Source organism: Cupressus sempervirens, chromosome 10, assembly GCF_028749045.1.
Source record: "Cupressus sempervirens isolate cs-2001-9-10 chromosome 10, ASM2874904v1, whole genome shotgun sequence".
Taxonomy (NCBI): Eukaryota; Viridiplantae; Streptophyta; class Pinopsida; order Cupressales; family Cupressaceae; genus Cupressus; species Cupressus sempervirens.
This window is the reverse complement of record NC_143127.1, coordinates 294,913,372-294,934,297: the sequence shown is the minus strand read 5'-3', so window position 1 is coordinate 294,934,297 and position 20,926 is coordinate 294,913,372.

Here is a 20,926-nt window from a genome sequence, read left to right as displayed (position 1 = left end):
AGAAGGCATTGCTCATGCATAAAGAGCATGTCCTTTCCCAGGAGGAGAAGGAGGTGGCTTCAGAGAAGAAATATTGTGTTGTTGCATGGCTTCCTTAAGAGCCTCAAGTCATTTCCAACACTTGGAAACTGGATTCCCTTCCTTTCCATAGAAACTGCAAGGATCATCTGTATACTTCTTATTCTTGGAGGAAGACTCACTAGACTTAAAGATTTTCCTTTGGGAGAGGGTTTCATGTTATCTTATTTTTGAGGTGGCTTGGAGGAATTCACATTTCCTCCTGAATCTAATTTGGGCTTTTGTTTATGCTTCTGCTTCCCCTTAGATATCTGAGAAACCAATGCTTGGTTCTTTGATCCTATAAGAGAACCCACTATGTAAACTTAGCCTTCTCTCTAGTCAACCAATTAGAGAATACCTCAAAAGTGGGCATTTGGAATCCAGGACCCAAGGCATCCATAGTGGAGTAAAAAGTAGAGGAGAAGTTCTGAAAGATCCCTCAAAGCTTCGACAAACTGAGGTAAATGCACTCATTATCAATCTTGTTTTTCCCACAACCCTAAAGCAAAGATGTTTGTTGTTTGGACTTCATCATAAAGACCTAAATAGTGGGAAATAAAATTGGTACCAATGATGTCAACTCCACCTTAGTCTAAAGTGCTTAAAACTCTTTAATAGTGCCAAATAACCTCTCAAACTTGGTCCAAATCTTGTAAGGACTATTACAACCATCAAGATGAAAGAGAAGACTATCTATAACATGAAATAATAAAAATTCCATGGTTAGTTGAAGAGGAGTCTGTCATGCTATAAATGGTGGCTTAAGTGCTTTGAATTATTATTACTATTAATGTAATCTTTTAGAACTAGACAAAAGATGAAAAAGGGGTTTTTTTTTGTGTTTTTGAATACTGTTTATTTGATATAAATAACAGAAAGCAAGAAAAAATACCCCCCACAATACAGATAATGAAACCCTAGTACACTTTGGAAAGCATATATAGGAAAGAGAGATTAAAAACAACTTTAGTGTGAAATTGTCTATTTTAATCAAATTTTGATGAAAATAATAGAGAATCTAGGTAGCACTTGAGAAGAGCTTTTCGATGCTTCTTCTAAATAAAAAATCAACGTTCAGATGCAAAAGATATACCTCCCAGAGTCAAAAAATGAACTTCTAATTTTAATTCTAAAAAAAGAGGACAAAATAGAAAATAAAAATGATCAAACCTACACCTTTGGATAGCTCTTGAAATCAGCTTTCCAATGATATCTCATTTTCCCAATTTTGACACTATATGCTCAAGATATGGCAAAAAAACCATCAACTATTTTTTATGACAAAACAAATCAAATACTTGATTATTAAATGGTTGTCAAATTTTGGTTCCAAAATTTTGATATCATGATAGTTGTACCTAAACTACTTATGTCAACGATTCGACATGATGATGCATCATCCTTTTAACTTTTTTTTTTTTTTTTTTGTTTTAAAATTTTTTTTGAAAGGCTTTTTAAAAAAGCATGGGCTTTTTTTTGAAAGGAGTTTTTAAATTTTTTTTTGAAATCCTTATCAAAAAAAACTTTTACATGCCTTTAATTTTTTTATATACAAAAAATCACCTTAGGATGTGTGTAGAAGGTCGTAAAACCCTATTTTCTCTCTCCATAATATAGTGTCCAGATCTAATGTGCTTTATATGGATTTGGGGGTTTTCAGATGCTGTGAGTGCAACAATGAGGTCTATTTTTTTTTCTCAAATTGCTCAAAATTTTAGAACCCCGCACCCCCCCCAACAACAACACCCATTTCCATAAAAAAAAACCCAAAAAATCCTAGACCTATTTTTCTAGATCCTTGTTCCTCTTTTTCCTTCAAACAAGAACAAGCTACAACAAGTCCAACTCTAATACCATGTAGATTTGATGAAAAACAAATATTCTTAGCCCAAGAAACCTCCATGTAAAAAACTAATCATGTGGAAGTACTTAGAAGAAAAGACTAGGGTTTTTTGCTTTGACAATATGAAAAGTTTATAATCAACCAAAAGAATGAATGAAAAGTACAATAGACCAATACTTATAAAAGGAGGGAAACAAATCTAATAGGAAAAAAAATTAATAATTAATTTAATTATTAAATGACTAAAGCAAGTGCATGAAAGTAAAATCTTATGAAGGGAGTAAAGTTAATTTAATTAATACAATTAAGTTAATACTTTACTCTAACACATGTTGTATAAGGATAATGCCTATTACACAGAGATTAAATTGGTGTAGAACAAAGCCTCTCTTTTAAATCCTTAATTTCTTGTTGCCGAGCACCTATCCACTTACATTTTGATTGTACTCCTCCTCATAGTGACTGAAATAAATGCCAAGACAAATGTGAAAACTCAATCACAAATATGCAATAAAATTTTGCCAACCCTAACAAGTTATACAATTCAATGAGGTTCCTTGGAGAACACTGATATTTAGTTACTTTCTAGTTAGGATCAACATGAACACTCTCAACATTAATAACATAGCCCAATTATTTAATGCTCTGCATACTAAAAGGGAAAATTTCCTTGTTTTCATAGAGTCCATGGTCTTGTAAGGCAAAAAATACTTGTTCCACATGTTGTAGATGTTCTTCCAATTTTTTTCCAAAAATAAGAATATCATCTATATATAGCTACAAAAAAATCAATGAATATCCCAAGTGCATGGTTCATCATCCTTATAAATATGGTTGGAGCATTGATTATGACAAAAGATATCACCAAACATTGAATAATCCTTCCTTATATTTAAAATTAGTATTCCATACATCTTCCAAATCAATTGGTTCTTGATGGTACCCATATTTCAAATCAATTTTAGTAAGAACAATTTCCCCACTAAGTTGATTTGAGAGGCCATCTATCTAAGTATTTGGATATCTATTTTTCACAATGATCTTATTCAATGCCCTATAATCAATATGAAGTCTCCATGTTCCATCATTTTTCATTGCAAGAATAATTGGTCTACCACAATGAGATGCACTTGGGTGGGTATGTCCTTTCTTAATCAATTATTGTATTTTCCTTTTGATCTCATCATCTTCTAATAGTGATCTCCTATATGATAGCTCATTAGGTAATGAAGTCCTCGATACTAAATAAATACAATATCTAAATTGAAAATGTTAGGGTACCACTGTTGGTAACTTAAACACATTTTGATATTTTGTTAAGATATGACCCATTTACCTTTTCTCTTTTGTTGTGATGGTGATGGTGGCATGTGAATTATATCCTGTTATTTTTTCCTTAGGGAAAAAAAATTAAAAATTACAAATTTAATAGTTTGGGAAATAAATATTCTACATTTTTTTGCACTAATCAAAGATGCAAAGTGTGTAAGACTTACTTTGGTATCCGATACTTTTGTTCACCCAATTTGTTGTTATGCTTTGTGACCTAGACTTATACATGTTGTTGATACATGTATTTTTGCCCCCAAATAATATCATAGTAATAAAGAGGAGATAAAATATAGATCACCTCATTTTTGAAAGGTATTATGAAATAGGAAAGATGGCATTTCTTGTTCACTTGAGTATCTCACCCTTGAATCACCCATCCCATAGAATATGGTTTTGGCCCTGATGTTGTCTTTGGGTTAAGCTTTTTGTATTCTCAACAAATATCTTTTTTTTTACTACCACTATCAATAATAAAATGCAAGGTCTTTCTTGTGACTCACATCTAATAATGGAATATTATCCCTTGATCATCTTGAGGCAATACTTTGCAGTAGCTACTATTGCATATATGTCAAACTCAATGATTTGTTCCTATTGCTTCTATTTCCAAGAATGGGTCACCCTAGGCTCAACAGTTTATTTTTGGGTCTCCATCAATATTAATTCTTTTAATAGTTATGATATCTTTAGTGTAATTATAGGGACTTTTATGGACTTCATGCCACATGGTATATTCTCTCTCTATTTTCTTCACACTACAAGTATTCTTTATTGGTGAGTTTTGAAATAACTCCTTCATTTTTTTCCGTGCAAGATTACTACTTTCACATTTCCATTTTTTATACATAGAATTGTCCCTCCTCCCTTTCTATTTGAACTACTTAATTTTTGATGTGTATTTGAAAGAACTAGAAAATGTGTCTATTTTAAGGAAATTTTTTTCGGTAAAAATGTATTTATGAAGTCCACTCCAAGTTCAAAACTTGATGTCTTTCTAATTTTTGACATCAAGATTTGAGAAAACAGATTCTGGTGTATCTTCAGGGTAATGTTCCTCTTTTATATGCTCCACAAATTCTTCCCATGTGGTATATTATCAGATAACACACTAAATTCTTGTCCATCTTGGGATTCTTTACTTGTTGCATGAACTCTTCATGCCAATTTTACATGATTCTCATCTTTGAGAAGGGTGAAGGTGATATTTTCAATATCTAAGAAATTATTATCACAAAAGTATCTCTCCAATTTGGACAACTAGAAATCAACAATACATGCATCAAATTTTCCTTGAAAATTTGGAATAAAGAAATTTATCTACAATTTGAATGGGTTTTTTTTCCATCAAATGTTGAATTCCTTGGGTTGGCTTGTGGCTCTCTTTTTTTAAGCATTTGTTAGAAATTCTCCATCCTTGGGGTTGTTTTTTTAATGCCTCTTCCACCAACATTTTGAAGGGTTCTTCTATCCTTCCAGTCTTCCATTTTGCATATCTCTAACTGTTGTTGTCTATTAGTGTCAAACACATAGTCATATACTAGGCAGAGTTAGATAGTCATCATTGTGATTGAGATAATCTAGAAAGGCTGAGTCATGAGATAGACTTATATATATAGACTTGTATATACTGAGCTTTATAGGAGCCGAGCAAATATATGGTCACCGATTGTTTTCAATGTAAGCTGAGACTAATGTTAACTGAAAAATTTGAGAACATTGAAGTTGAGTTACATAGAAGGTGTCAAGCATAGTAGAGACTGGGTGTCAGCAACATAAACAGTGAGTGTCGAGTATCAGAAATGGTAAGTGTTGAGCAACGCAAAATTTACATTCAAGTCAAGAATGATACAAGATTTGAGGTAAACCATTTTAGGCTGACATGGACACGATATTTAATACTTATAGAGTTTGTCACATATATTTTTACACATTTTATGATGTGGATCACAAACCCCTATGTTCTGTGATAAACAAATCAGATGGAGAGGTGAAACAAGGAAGCATCTAGAAAAATCTTAATGAAATCTTTAAATAAGGTATAACTTGACTTAGTTTTTTTAATGGTGAAATGTATGGGGAGATGAAGGAGCGAACATGCTATTCATGTGATTCAAGTGTGAAAGTGTGAACATTGGAGAAGAGGCAAAGAGTTTGGGCTCAAAGTGACCCAAAAATCAGTGACTCCCCCAAATCCAAAAAAAAATGTTTTGAAGAATCGAAAACTTTTGAAGAAAAAAATAAGATCTGAAAGCCAAGCCAAGCTTCTCATAAATAAAACATGGGCATGAAGATCTGGATCTTTGATACCATGTTGAAGTTGATGAAAGATTAACCCCATAACTTCCAAGAATCACCTGCATGCAAACACTTACCAGAAAAAGAAAGAAGCAAAAGCTATGGAGGCTGGAATTTCGAGATCCATAGATGAGACATTCTTGATGAGCAAGAAAGATATTGCTATTATCAAAGTTGAATTAATGTTATAAAGAGATTGATCCTTATAAAAGGAGATCAAAACCCTAATAGGTAACTAACCTAGGTTACATAATAATAATTAATAAAATAATTAATTATTATATGCCCAAAGTTTAGCTTAAGTAAACTAGAGATAATAAGTGACTTAATAATTAAATCAATATGATTTAATTAATAATAAAATACTTTATTACTCTAACAATAACTTTAAGTGTAATGTCTCTCTGAAATGATCCCTTTTGGTCATTCCTCCCCATTTTTTTATTCGTATGTCCTTTTGCCATATTTTTCTTCGATGCTTCCCCCTCTATTTTGATGCGTTGATATATATATATATATATATATATATATATATATATATGAGTGTACTCAAAGAGTTGTGTCCTTTTGTATTAAATATATATTAATAAGGTAATTATAAATTATATATTATTTTAATGATTATATATTATATTATTATATTAATTATATATAAATTATTATTAATATAAATAAGACTATTATAATATTATATTATTAATTTAAATAATATTATGTAATCTTATATTAAACATACCATTAGATTATTATATTAAATAATTATATATTATTATACATATTTTAGATGTATCCAATATATGTATATCACATTAATATTATTTATCTTGTTTGTTATAATTAATATTTGTATTATCATAATAATTTAATAATAATATTATATATATATATATATATATATATGTATATGTATATTTATATATATATATTTATTATCAATATTTATTTATGTAAATTGTTAGAACTTTGACAATTTAATTCTTTATTCCTTACTAAAACTTACTCCTAAATTGGGACATCAATGTTGGAAATGATTGAAAGGATCGTGAATGAAGAATAATGGAACTAGTAAAGAATGTTTTCAATCACTGTTTTGTCATTGATGACAAACTTGCTACTTGTAGGAATGACAATTGCTTAAGTGATCCAAGTACTATCAATTGGTTGATTAACAAGGAGGAGGCACTCAATAAGATGTAACTAGGGCACCTAGAGAAAGGTTGAAGTTATGATGTTGAAAAGAAGTATAAGGATCAACTAAGCCATTGATGAAATAGTGTATTGATGACATAATCTAAGACATAGAGAATGGACACACTAAGACACATCAAAGATGTAAGGTTTAACTAAGTTATTTGAGAGAGCCGAGCAAGCTAGTTAGAGCCGAGCAAATTCATACTTGAAGCCGAGCAAGTTCAACTTCAGTGTGTGTCGAGCAATCCTTCAGGTGCCAAGTAATACAGGAATGTTCAGGTGCCACGTAACTTAGGAAAAGACTTTAGGTGCCGAGCATCAGAAAAAGGTAATGGGTATCGAGCATCAGTAAATACGGTAGAAGCCGAGTAACACAAAAGGTGTTGAGCATCAGTAAACCAATGAAGTCAAGTTGTTGCATTATTTGTTAAGTCAAAGATTCTCTAGATTAGTAACAATAAGTTTGCTACATTGAATTTTGTGAATTAGTTGGATGATAAGGATGATGAGTAGATGTCAAAAAATTCTATGTAAACCATGCAAACCAATTCAAGGTGAATGCTAGTGGACTTATCATGAAGTTTCTAGAAGAAGCAATTTGGAGGGAAAACAATATCGTTTTCTCAGATCAAATTAAGATTTGAGTGGGAAATGAAGAACAAAACTTCTTTATAAGGAGTTACAGGTCAGAGATCAAAAGAGTGCATGAGGGAGTTGGTAATAAGTGTGGTCATGTGAAGAAGCCAAGAGAAGGCTAGTGTGAAGTGTTAAGAAGAGGACACAGTGAGGAGTAAGAACAAAGCATCAAGACTTTGAGTTGATCAAGTGACCATAAGAGTGCATTGGCATTACGAGTGGAAGAACTCAAGGAGACAGATCTTGAATGGTGAACAAGCTGTCAGCACTGCAAGGAAGAAAAGCCAAGCAAATAAAGGAACTGAAGAGTGATCTAAAATATGCAAGGATAGGGTTGCAATATTTATCAGGTCAAAACCCTTCTAATACTCTCTTACCATTGTATTAGATATTGAAATCCTACATTGCTAGGTTAGCTTAACAGCTAGGTGGATAAGCCTCAAGAAAATGATAGAAAATCCCCAGGAGAAGGATAAGAGATCCTTAGGAGAAGGATAGGAGATCCTTAGAGAGGGATAAAATATTCTTTTGAGAAGGTGACTATAAATCCCATGGACTTGGGTGAGCCTAACAGCTCTATGTAAATCCTTTAATAGGGTGACATTCTAAGTTGAATGTTCTTAAGTCCTTTAATAGGGCACACTCCTAACAGGGTGTAGAAATCCTTTAATAGGGTCACATCTGACAGTGTGTGAAGCCTTTAACAGGGTAGGCCTTTAACAGGGAAAACCATCAGAAGTGGTTGAAATCAATTACGCAGTTATTTTGTGGTTGTCGTCCCCACTCTAGTTTTACCTTCTTATTCCTAGAGGGTTGCTAGGTCATCAAAATCCTTTGTGTTATGGTGTGATGCATGTTTACTTTTCATGTTTAATTGTATGCATGTTAAGAAAGTAAAAGGGATAGTACTTCTGATTCACCTTTGTTTTATTAGAAAGTTTTATTGGACATTATTGGACTTTGAATATCTGATTCACCCCCCTCTCAGTTATTCTAAAGAATTCTAACAATCACAGTCCTCCCCTCTTGAATTTTCTTGTCCTCAAGCAATTGATTTGGTCCTCATTAATTCATAGTGTGGATTCATTCTCTTTCCTACATATGTTACTACCTTGTAAAGTAAACATGTTACTATATAATAGCATCTATAAGAACATCTGAATGAAGACACAAAGTAGACACATTAATGCATGAAGACACAATGCAAAAATGAGGTAGACACGAATGCATGAAGACACGAAGCAAACACATTGATGCATGAAGACATGAGGTAGATACATAGTATACATGCTAGGATCTAGCTTACAAATTGAAATAAGAAAAGGGTAAGGAAATTTTTTACCACTTCGATCGTGAATGTCATGCTCTTTTCCCATGTCTTGAAATTAAAAGTTAGATTGAACACACTCAGCTTGGGACTCCCTTATACCTTACTCCATATTGGGATTCATTTTGCCCCAACGCAATTGATTTACTCCTCCTCTTGTGCACACTCCCTACCCACTAGGAACATGTTTAATTTTGACATGGATGGAAGATGTGTTGCGGCTTTGAGTTTGGACATGCTCAGCTTGGGGCTCCCTCATATTTTAAAATCCATATTGGGATTCTATTGAACCAATGCGACCGATTTACTCCTCCCCCTATGCACACTCCCTACCCAACTCCCCTTTTAAATATCCAATAATAATAATACTAGTTATTCATGATAATAGTGTTATTTTCATTATTCTAATCTTACAAAAATAAAATATTAATCATCATATTTGAATCTCAGTATAATATTGCTAATAATAAAATAATAATAATATCAATGAGCATTGACATATCTTTATAAAAAATATTTTTGATTTAATGTTTATTCAATTAAATAAGCCATACTTACCTTGTTGAAAAGTATTCACCATTTATTCTTTTAAATTTTTTGTTGCATATATTTATGTCCACTCTCCTCTTTCACTTTTCTTATGAAGTGATGGATCACTTTTACTCAAAGGTTGCAACGTAGCCTACCTTAGTAGTTCCTTCATTTGACGTGGCACTTCATTTTATTACCACTTTGCAGTGAAAACTTTGTCAGAATGGACAGTCAAGGAAAATCATCTAAATATTGCCTTGTGTTTTTTATTTGAATTTTCATTTCCTTTTATGCCACTACCAATTTGACCTCCTTGTATGCGCTTTGACTTTACACCTTTCATTCTCCCTTATGTTATTATTATTTTATTTATTGATATATTTTGGTATCCATTTTATAGATCTATGTGGAATACGTTTTGCAAGTAAGATGAAGTAAAATATCATTTCCAAAGTCAAGTATGATTTTAACGTTAGATCCACATGGGAGGAAAACACATAGTCTACAAGCTCGGTCATGAGTAGTTCCCTGTTATCAATCTATCTCACATGTTTCTTAGTCTGCAACCATAAGTGCCATATTTTCTTACTTGTCACTGACTCATAATGCTTCAATAGATTACATTCATTATGGTTGAGAGCTACCCATTCTAATATTAATGTATCTGAATATGTTACATGTAATTGTTGTATGGAGACAATTGCTTGGTAAGGTTCATTATGACTTATCTTTCCTACATTTATGTAGAATCCAAAGTCAAATATGTATCTTATAATATATATTTCTATCCACAAATAGCTATGTTTTCTTTCTAATTCATTATTTGATGAGAACTCTTGCCAAAGTGTATGCATTTGTTGTCTTTGATCTATCTTCTCTCACTTTTCTTGTTTGCCACTTCAATTCATATTCCTATTTGTATATCTACTTAGTAATAACAATTTTGTTAATCAATATATATCACTACACATGTTTATATCTCCGTTATGCTTGGTTGATGATTCTTCCATCTTTGATGCTCAATGCTCATGTAATTTTGTCTTAATCATGGCATCTATAATGTCTTTATTTATTTTATCTTTTTATTTTACCAACCAATATTCCTCTTGTTCATGTCCTTTTGTATATATCCCCAAACCCATATTGTGCTCAGTGTATACATATCTGAGTTCATCTTTAGATTGGATCAAACTGTGTTTCTTGATCTCGTCCCATTAAATCCTGACTGAAAGGCATTGATTCTTCCACAATATAAGTTCAATTTCTTGCATCAGTATTTAGGATTTTTTTCTCTAATTTTTACAATATTCATAGTCATTGTACTCATGGCTACAATCATTTTGTTAAGTTGTTCATAATGTAGAATACTTTCTCTGTGTTATTAAAGGATTAAAATGTACTAGCAAAGGCCTTCAAACTCAACTTCACTCATATTGTCCTCTTCATTCTGATTGTATTGCTATCCTCTATGATAATTATCTTTTGTTGTGTATGAAATATCATCACCAATATATACTGCAATTTAAAGATTTTATCTTTTGTGATAATCTCTTATGTCCCCTGTGATAGATAGATACAACAAAATGAATATTATCCTCTGTGATAATAACTTTATATCCTCTACCAAATAGTGTAAACAGTGACTTCAATGTTGTACATCTCCTACAATGTGATATATATCTTCAGCCATGATTTGAATGTAATTGTTTTTTATTTTTATTTTAAAGACTTTGAAAAATTCTTAGCAGTGTCATTGAATGCAATGGGTGAATCATAGGTAATAAATATAGAAGATTGGGAGGTTCAGCTCTATCCAAAGACAACATGCGAATGTTAGAAACCATCAACCACTTTTGATTCCCAAAATACTGACAACACATCTTTTTCAAATCACAAAGTTCTTTTGCAATTTATTCTATCCATTGCCTAGCTCATTCTATTGATTCTTTAATTGATCGTGTTTCCCTACCATTTTAGAACATTTATTTATGTTTTGAGCTTAGGTTGATTCAATCATTCGATAGTAGATAAAATGTTTGGAGATTATGTGATAGAGGCCACTATGCACTTAGTAATCATGCCATTCCAAATCTAATGTGGCTTTTGTACTTGGCACATGATTTATTAGGACACATCTATTTTCTTATTTAAAATGTCTCTTTTCAAATGGAAGAAAGCACGAGAGTTGAGCTAAAACTTAATTGATTTAACAATAAATATTCTTTGGAGTCTTCTAAATAACCCTGTAGGATGGTAGGATCATGCTCTGATACCATTTGAAATGACCCCTTCTGGTCATTCCTCCCCATTTTTTTATTCGTATTTGCCATATTTCTCTCTGATGATCCCCCCTCTCTTTTGATGCGTTGATATATATATATATATATGAGTATACTCAAAGAGTTGTGTCCTTTTGTATTAAATATATATTAATAAGGTCATTATTAATTATATATTATTTTACTGATTATATATTATATTATTATATTAATCATAAATAAATTATATAAATTATTATTAATATAAATAAGACTATTATAATATTATATTATTAATTTAAATAATATTATGTAATCTTATATTAAACATACCATTAGATTATTATATTAAATAATTATATATTATTATACATATTTTAGATATATCTAATATATGTATATCACATTAATATTATTTATCTTGTTTGTTATAATTAATATTTGTATTATCATAATAATTTAATAATAATAATATTATATATGTATATATATATATTTATTATCAATATTTATTTATGTAAATTGTTAGAACTTTGACGATTTAATTCTTTATTCCTTACTAAAACTTACTCCTAAATTGGGACATCACACTCTCCCCAATAATCACAAGTTCAGCTTTTGATGTGAGGTTCTTCCTATTTTTCTGCATTTAAGACAACTTCATGTTCACATCAGACATTAGTTGTCAATTGTTGTTAAAAATTCTATTATTGAAGAATCTTACCCATTTTTAACTGATTCTATTGATTGTATTCAATTATTTAATATCATCTTTATTTAAGATAGAGATTCTTGCAATTTTCTCAATAATTTAATATTATAGTTTTTTAAATCATAGATATAAGTTAGATTAAGAAAGTTAATTGACTTTAGTACATATGATAAATGACAATGTTACTAATATATCCCCTCTAAGTCTAAACAAGTTATTGACTGATCTTTGCTCTAATAATCCTTAACAAGTAATAAGAATTCTCTATTCTTTATATCAACCATAGAGTTATTAAAGAACTAAAATTCTTCGAATCTAAGAAAACTAACTTAGCAAATTTCAATTATCCTAAAGACATTAAAAATGGATAATGTTCTTTCCTAGCTCCAAAATCTCACCTCTTGTGCAACATTTGATTTGAATTCTCGTTAATCTATATCTAATTCTTGAATAAAATCCACTGCTATTTTCTTAATTAGGTGAGATCAAACAATTGGATTTAATCAAAAGGATAATCAAATGATGAAAATAATGTCCATAACACACCATTTCTAAAATAGGTACTAATATTGATTTTCTGAATATGTACATACACCCTACTATATATGGGCCAAGATCAAAAGAAAATATAGGAAATACAAAAACTAGCGAATACTAATGGGAAGAAGGGAAATACCAAAGATAAAATAGACCAAAACCCGCCAACCAAACATGGGTCAAGGGAAAAACAAACCCACAAAGGATAGAACAAAAGACAAGACCAACTTAGATATAATACTATAAACCAACAAAACCCTAAACAAAAAACTAGGACAGAGGATCCCATGTTACCCAGAATTTGACATAGGTAGGAGGTTAAGAATCCTCCCTGATCTTCCAAGATACCATGATAATATCGATCACTTCCTCCAAATCTTTTACCTTGGAGCCTAGTGGAAAGACATAAGCTAATTTTTCTTTGCTTGATTTGAACAAATTTGGTAGTAATAAATCCAAAAGATTTAAGTCATCAAAATCCATCCCTGGCTCAATATAGGCATAAAAAATCTGAAGATATTGAAGGAGCTAATGTTGGAAATGATTGAAAAGATCACGAATGAAGAATAATGGAACTGGAAAAGAATGTTTTCAATCATTATTTTGTCATTGATGTCAAACTTGCTACTTGTAGGAATGACAATTGCTTAAGTGATCCAAATACTATCAATTGGTTGATTGACAAGGAGGTGGCAATCAATAAGATGTAACCAAAGCACCTAGAGAAAGGTTGAAGTTATGATGTTGGAATGAAGTATAAGGATTAGCTAAGCCATTGATGAAATAGTGTATTGATGACATACTCTAAGACACAAAGAATGGACACACTAAGACACATCAAAGATGTAAGGTTTAACTAAGTTCATTTGTGAGTGCCCAACAAACTAGTTGAAGTCGAGAAAATTCTCAGTTGAAGTCGAGCAAGTTCAACTTCAGTGTGTGCCGAGTAACACAGGATTGTTCAAGTGCCGAGTAACTCAAGAAATTTCTTCAGGTGCTGAGCATCAGTAAATAGCAGTAGAAGCCGAGTAACCTAGTTAATGTCGAGCATCAGTAAACCAATGATGCCGAGTTGCTGCATTATTTGTTAAGTAAAAAGATGCACCGAATCAATAGCAATAAGTTTGTTACATTGAATTTTGTGAATTATTTGGATGATAAGGATAATGAGTAGATGTTACAAAATTTTATGTAAACCATGCAAACCAATTCAAGGCGAATGCTGATGGACTTATCATGAAGTTTATGGAAGAAACAATTTGGAGGGAAAAAAATATCATTCTTTTAGATGAAATCAAATTAATGAGCAGGAAGATTTGAGCAGGAAATGTAGAACATAACTTCTTTATAAGGAGTTACAAGTCAGAAGATCAAAGTGTGGTAGTGGTCATGGTCGTGTGAAGAAGCCAAGAGAAGGCTAGTGTGAAGTGTCAAGAAGAGGACACAGTGAGGAGTAAGCATAGAGCATCAAGAATATGAGTTGATCAAGTGACCATAGAGTGCATTGGCATAACAAGTGGAAGAACTCAAGGAGAGAGATCTTGAAGGGTGGACAAGCTGTCAGCACTGCAAGGAAGAAAAGCCAAGCAAAGAAAAGAAATGAAGAGAGATCTAAAATTTGAAAGGTTAGAGTTGCAATCTTTATCAGGTCAAAACCTTTCTAATACTTTCTTACCATTGTATTAGACATTGAAATCCTACATTGCTAGGTTAGCTTAATAGCTAGGTCGATAAGCCTCAAGAAAAGGATAGAAGATCCCAAGGAGAAGGATAAGAGATCCTTAGGAGGAGGATAGGAGATCGTTGAAGAGGGATAAAAGATTCTTTTGAGAAGGTGACAATAAATCCCATGGACTTGGGTGGGCCTAACAGCTCTATGTAAATCCTTTAACGGGGTGACATTCTAAGTTGAATGTTCTTAAGTCCTCTAACAAGGCACACTCCTAACAGGGTGTAGAAATCCTTAAACAGAGTCACATCTGACAGTGTGTAAAGCCTTTAACAGGGCAAACCATCAGAAGTGGTTGAAATCAATTGCGTAGTTATTTTGTGGGTGTCATCCCCACCCTAGTTTTACCTTTCTTATTCCTGGAGGTTTTCTGGGTCACCAAAATCCTTTGTGTTATGATGTAATGCATGTTTACTTTTCATGATTGTTTAATGTTTAATTGCATGCATGATAATTTCAATTATATGCCATTAAGGATTTGACAAAAAATTTGTATTGGACATTATTGGACCTTGAATAACTGATTCACCCCCCCTCTCAATTATTCTAAAAGAATTCTAACAGCTAATTCTTATTTTGATCTTCCAAAATCCCCCTCCATCGAAGCAAAAAATTGATAATTTCTTCCATCTTAGGCCATTATTAATAAAACTAGATGTTATCATGAATATAAAGGATTGGTTGTCTAGATACATTGGTTATCCCCAAACTACCAGGAGGATGAGACATAAACTTTAGGCAATAGAATCCTCAATTTCTAATAAATGCTAAGAGCCACATGCTCTAAACCTTCTAGCCAGATGGAATCAAAAATATTCTAGCATAAAAAAATAATCTTCCACTTCCCAACATTGGCCCTAGCTAGGCAACTAATAAAGGAACCTATGACCGTGTTATTTGTTTGCCACGTAAAATCATAATTAAAAATGCTCTCACCAAGTACCTAACTAATTGTTAGCTTGGTAATGTCATCTACAAGATTTAGTAACCTATTCTATCTCTCAAGGTTGATAGACCCCCTAAAAGACATAGTTCGGACCTCCAAGGCATGATACAAAGAAATGATAGACTCCATGCTAAGCTAAGAAACCTAGAAATAGACACCTAGAAAATGACAGTTTAAAGTGATAGATGAGCCATCCAAGATGAGTATTATAGGCCTAATTAAAAATCCCTAGAAAGATCTAGAAGACTAGAAGAAACTAGAACAATAATCATAGCATTCTGAATCATTATCTTTCGTGGTTTTTTCTTAGTATTAAAACATGAATGCTAACAACCTACATACTTTGTTCTTTTCTCTAAGGAGCCTAGTTAATAGGAATTGAATGGTCTAAAATGTCACTAATTTTCTAGATTTGATATTTAAATATTTGAAGGTTAGGTTTAAGATTGATAAAGGAATTAAAATAATGAGCCTAAAAGATAGACTCAGAAAGAAAATGGGTTTGAGGCTCCTAATTAAGAGAGGACTCTGGTGCTTGGAGGATAATATCCTCTCCTTCCAATCCTCTATTTTCCAATTGGTCATCTTTTGTAATTCCTCCTCGGTATATGTGTTTGATCCTTATTTCCTCAAACTTATCAACAAGATTTAGCACATTCTCAAGCTTTGCATTCATGATCCAATTTGAAGTTTTCCTTTTCCTTATGTTGTTTAAAATAATTTGGGAATCCTCTTCAATAGTTATTTCCTTTATCCTCAATGTTAAACTTAGTAAAAGCTCCTCATGAAGAGCTTCTAGTTCCGCAATATTATTTGTTGTGATACCCAAGGGTTTAGCTCTTTTGATAATCAAGTTTCTAAAATTAGATCTAATGATAGATCCTATACCCGCATTCCCTAGATCGCCTCTTAATGCCCCATCAAAATTGAGTTTCTTCCATCCTTTTGGTGGTGGTTTGCATCTACACTCACTTCTTGCATTTTGGCCTTTTTTTCTTAGACTAATGGTGGATTGATTAAATGGACCCAATTTTTTTCATTTCTTCATCCCATTCTGAAAAGGACCCTTATTATTTGACTAATTTCCTTAAGTGGTTGTTCATTACCTCTATTATACTTTCTTCTACTTTGCTGAGGAAAGAGGATACACTTAGTTCTATATTACAAAACATATGCCTATTCCTTTCTTTCCAAATTTCCCACATTAGCATGATAGGAGATATGTTCCATAGTTTTCCATAAATTTTATAATTACTTCCATTTGGCCACCCCATTAGATGACTATTAAGGTCCTCAGGGAGGGGGGAAGTCCAACTTAACTTTTTTCAAATCCAATCCAAACATTCCTTAGTGTAGGAGCATTGAAAAAGTAAATGCTTTGTTGTCTCAAAATTTTCTTTACACAAGTTACATCTTGAGTGACCTTTGAACCCCATCTTCATAAACTTGTCAGCCGTTAAAACTTTATTTTGAGTTGCTTCCCATAAGAAGATTTATGCCTTTGGTAGACTAGTTTGATCCCAACAAATCTTTAGAGGCATGTTTATATTCTCTCACATTTGAGATTTAATTATTAGATTGTATCCTTTATTTATACTATATAGTCCATCTTTGGAAGCTCCCCAAACAAGTTTGTATTTCCTATCTTTATGATTGATCTATGTTCTCCAAGGATTTTCTCTAGGATTTCTTTTTCTTTAGATGTTAAACCTATAATTTCAAGAGATTTCCACATCCATATATATTCTTCATTTAATTTTTTGATTTGTTTGTAATTTGCTACCTTTATTCCCCATACATTTACTAACATGTTTTAAATATTTACTAGGATATTGAGACTGTTTAAAGGAGGGAAGTCATCCCAAGAATCTTCCTAGAATAGTGCTTCGTCTCCTCTTCCTATGTCCCAAGTTACATACTTGATGATCATTAAGTGATACTTTATCATGCTATTCCAAGCCTTTGACCCTTTAGGTGGATTCCTTGTTCTAAGTAATGATGATGGATAAGCTACATTCAAATATTTATTGTATAAGATTTTGGCCCATTTACTCTCTTTCTTGGTACATTCACCAAACTATTTTTACTCCCAAAGCTTCATTTTTCCAGTTGAAGTTCTTGATACCTAACCCACCTAATTCTTTTGGTCTACATATCTTCTGGACCATTTGATCAAAGTTGATTTCTTTTTATCTTTTGTTCCCTTCCAAAAGAATTTTTTGAGTTTCCCTCTTAACTTTTTGTTTATATTTTAAGGCAGTGGAAGATACAAAATTTGATATGTAGGTATAGCTAAGAGAATGGCTTTGATCTTTGTAGCTCTACCAGCTTTAGTTAACCATTTCCCTTTCTAGGATTCTGTCTGTTTGTCAATTTTGTCTAAGAATTTTTCTCATCCTCTATTCTTCTTCTTTGCTTTTTCTAGGTGAATTCCAAGATACTTACCTGGAAATGAACCTTTCTTATATCCCATCTTATTGCATATATAGTCTTCCATTTCTAATGATGTATTGAGGAAGATTTTTATTTTTATTTTTCAACATTCACATTTTGCCTGAATGCTTATGTAAATTCATATATAATTTGTTTAAAAGTTTTAGCTTCTTCACTTGTGCTTGATCCCCTTAGAATTGTGTCATCAACAAATTGTTGATGCGTAACATTGAGAATGTTCTCTTTTACCATTATTCCTCTTATTTTTACTTCTTCTTGGGCTTTCTTTATTGACCTCCCAAATGCTTCAACCATGATTATGAATAAAAAAATGAGATAGGGTCACCTTGTTGTATCCCTCTAGTTATACTAAAGAAGCCTTCTAGTGTACCATTTATAAGAAGTGAAATTTTACGAGTTGTGTAACGCCCCGCCAAGGGATCCAAAAGAATTAACCTAAAGTTTCACTAAGTTTGCTAAACATTTTTTTTTTAAAAAAAGTAAGAAAGTATGACATACACGTCAAACAAATAGTAGCGGAAGCAATAACATGAAATCATCGACAAACATACATTGCAAGTTACATTTCTTAAAGATCCCAAGACGTTGAGTCACGTTTAAATTTAATTAATTCTAAGTTTAACAACTATCACATACATATAAAAGAATAATCAGAAACTCCAACGTCCATAATATACATTTGTTCTGAATGCTCCTTGGCAAATTAATTCAGAATGCTCAATCATCCACTGTACATGTCACAGGGTATGAAAGGCTTAAAAGAATATACATATGTAAAGATCAAGATACAACATCCTCAAATCCATGATACAAAGTACAGTAAAAATATATGAAACTATTCACCATACATGATACATCCATACATCCATAATGATAAAACATCTATCATAAAATCTAACCATCCATCATAATAATCCAAGAACATAGTGAAGGTAAATGCCAATCACAAAAACTCTAGCCACGGTGACCACGGAACGGATCTCAATGGTAAGAGTAAAAGCACTACCACCCGACCGTGTGGAACCTAAATGGTCCACTCCCACCGCGCTGAGGAGATAGTCTCAAGTCCCAAATAGGATAACAAAAACCTATAATCAAAATTACTCTCTAAGTCCAGGAAATCCTATAAGTATGCTAACTCAAGGGTTCCTAAAAAGATCGACATCTAAATCCCAGAGGTACCACAAGACACGTAGGAAACCTAATATGCAAGTGGGAAAGTGTCATCGCAAAAGTCACGTAGAAGTTACCCGAGCAATCCCTTAGGAATCCCGGGTCCCTACTGATCCTGCGGCCACTAGTATCCTCTCGTACTGACGAGGCATACTATGGAATGCAAGGTCGTAACCAAGCGTTCTCTCTACCCCATCCTAGTCTGTACTAGCACTCATGGCATGGGAGAGAACATACAATTATCTTGTTAGGTTCATTTTCTCTCATTTAGTGTAAATGTTTTCACTTATTAAAAATGACTTACAATGGGTTTCTCAAGGCAGCCTCTTAGGGCTCCGACCCCCATTGCAAGCCACTTCTCGACTCTACACATAGATAACCTACCCTAGCTCATGAACTTGTAAATCAAAGAATCATAAAAAAACTACCTCAGTCCTATACAAGCAACTGAAAAACATCATAAAAAGATAATCCACAAATTATATCAGTTCTTCATGAGCAACAGATAGCATCAAATAGTAATCATGTAATCACGACAGTTCTCTATCCGCAACTGAAGGCGTCAATGATAAGTCACAAAATCCAATGGTTCTCTAATGAGCAACCAGAAAGTAATACAAGTATAACTGATCGAGACTCAGAAATGGTTATCAAATATAACTGATCAAGACTCAAAAATGGTTATCAAATATAACTGATCGAGACTCAAAAATGGTTAAGTTAGGTATTCTCAAATACATACACCTCAACTTCACACAAGGAAACTGGAAAGCAATAACAAACCGTAACACAATCATGTCATAGAGCACTTCATCACATTACCATGGTCAGGTTAAGAAAGATCGAGACCAAATCATCATGACATCACATTCACAACCCCGAGCCTCTGGTAACAACCTAAACTGGTCAACGCTAAACCAACCCCAAAACATTCAAAGTACAAAGGCAACATCAAAGTCTCAGGGATTGGATCAGAAAGTATATTATTTGAGTTAAGGTAAGGTTTATGTTTCAGTTTAATGTCGAATTCAAGTAACTAGATTTTCACAACTACCCTTTACGATTAACCCTTTCTATAACAACTTTCATTAAATCAATAATCCAAATTTATAATGTAGTCAAATAAAATTCCTTATTAATTAACTTAATTAAACTAATTTTAATTAAATTAATCAATAATCATTTGATCTAATTACTTATTTTAATCTAACCATTAATTGTTAATTTATTAATATTTAAGAAAAATTATTAATAAATTAAATTTACAACTATGTTAAATGCATTATTATTCAACTAATCGATATCAATCAAGATTCAAAAAAAATATTTATTAATTTAAATATATATTAAAAAAATTTATAAATTTAAAATTTTAAAAAGTAATAAAATTTATACATAATAAAAAAAAATGAATTACAAAAAAAAAACTTAAAAAAAAATACGTTTTAAAGCCCGTCGGCTGGAAAGGACCCTGCGGTCTGCCGCAGGCCTGCGGTCGCAGGGCCTGCGGCGGCAGGTACTTTGTACCTGCCGTCGCAGTACCTGTGACGCAGGTACTGTCGGCCCGCCGGCAGTGGGGGTGGGTACGGGGTGATTCCCTCCCCCCCACTAAAATAATTTTTTTTTTTGTTTTATAATTTAAAAAAAAAAAAAAAAAAAAAAAAAAAAATTTAATTGTGTTTAAAAAAATTAGATATGCATATATCAATATATATAGATTTATAAATATATTAATTCAAATTCTTGTTAATATATATATAAACGTATAAATATATATATATTAAATAATTGCTCCCTTTTTTTTTTTTTTTTTTAATATACTAGTATAGAAATAAAGTCAACCATCCAAACTTCTAATCTAGAATTTCGGTATTAGATTCAACCCTTCCCATTTAAATCTCA